This window comes from Echinops telfairi, unplaced genomic scaffold, assembly GCF_000313985.2.
Source record: "Echinops telfairi isolate 266 unplaced genomic scaffold, ASM31398v2 ScPeMD7_140;HRSCAF=443, whole genome shotgun sequence".
NCBI lineage: Eukaryota > Metazoa > Chordata > Mammalia > Afrosoricida > Tenrecidae > Echinops > Echinops telfairi.
This window is the reverse complement of record NW_022104038.1, coordinates 116059-117412: the sequence shown is the minus strand read 5'-3', so window position 1 is coordinate 117412 and position 1354 is coordinate 116059.

Here is a 1354-nt window from a genome sequence, read left to right as displayed (position 1 = left end):
TTTTGATAGCCGGGCACCATCAGCTTTCTTCGCCACATTTGCTTATGCACCCATTTGTCTTCAGTGATCTTATCGGGGAGGTGAACTACAGATACAAATTCATAGGCATTCATATGTGTGTAAAAAAGAGCTTATGTAAAAGAGAAATTGTATGTTGAGAAAACATCTCAGCCCAGTCCAGGTCAAGTCTATAAATCCGATATTAGCCCATAGGTGTGATACCAGTCTATAAATGTTTCTTCAGTCTCAAGCAACACATGCAATGACACCTATTGCAGAAATATTACAGGCCAGTGGGTGGAAAGTCTTGTGGGTCCAGTGGCAGTAGAAGCATCTCAGTGCTGGCATGGTCTCCACATGGCTCCTCCAGCTCCAGGGCTCTAGTGTAGCTCCATGTGTCTTGTCAGCAGGAAGTCCAAGCAGGACTTCCGTGGTGTCTCCAAATGAAGTCATCAAGCTTCGACCTGATTGACAGGCCAGACTCCACCCCTCCTATTGACACCACAGCTAGAATTTGTGCCAAGCTTTCAAAATGGAGCAATTTGAGCAAAAAAGGACAGAAAGAAAGAAATAGAATGAAATATCCACGATTTCTTGCTGATAGAAATTAATGAAGAAATGAGCAATGGAAACGAGAAGATATTTAGGAAATCAACAAAATGCCTATACGTCAACGTGAAGACTCCAAACCAATTCCTACAGCCCCAGTGCCAGCAGCTTCCCTGAGGTGGAAACAATCTCAAACTCCCAGGGAATGTCCTGGCAGAGGAATTCCAAGTGGCAGAACTTCCCACTGCTTAACCATGGGTTGTACATAGTGACTTCCTTTGAGAAAGTACAATGTGGAAAGAGGGGGAATAAATGCACAGTGAAGAAACTGAACAGATACTACCTCAGCCAGGTGACCAAGGTCCAAATCATCAGCGATGAGCCATGTTGATATTATGTACTACATATAATGTGATGAGAACAGCCCTTTGTCTCAGTGGTCTTTCTCGCTAAACTCCACAACTGCAGTTTAATGATAAGAACCCACATCAGACAAACATTAGTTGAGGGACAGCCACAAAATATCTGACCAGTACTCCTAAAAACTGTCCAAGTTATAAAAAACAAAGAGTGTTAGACCAGGTTGACTAAAGAAACAAATCCAGTGACACTTGTATATCTGTAAGAGAGAGCTTTATATCAGGAAGTAATTCAATATCCGGAAAACATCCCAGGCCAGTCCAACTTAAAGTCCATAAATACTGCCCCTTCCTATGACGTGCAAGTCTATAATCATGTCCCCCTAAAGTGATATAATGCGTGGTTAGCAATAAAGAAGAGGCTCTCTCTGGCTCCCGGGGCCCAG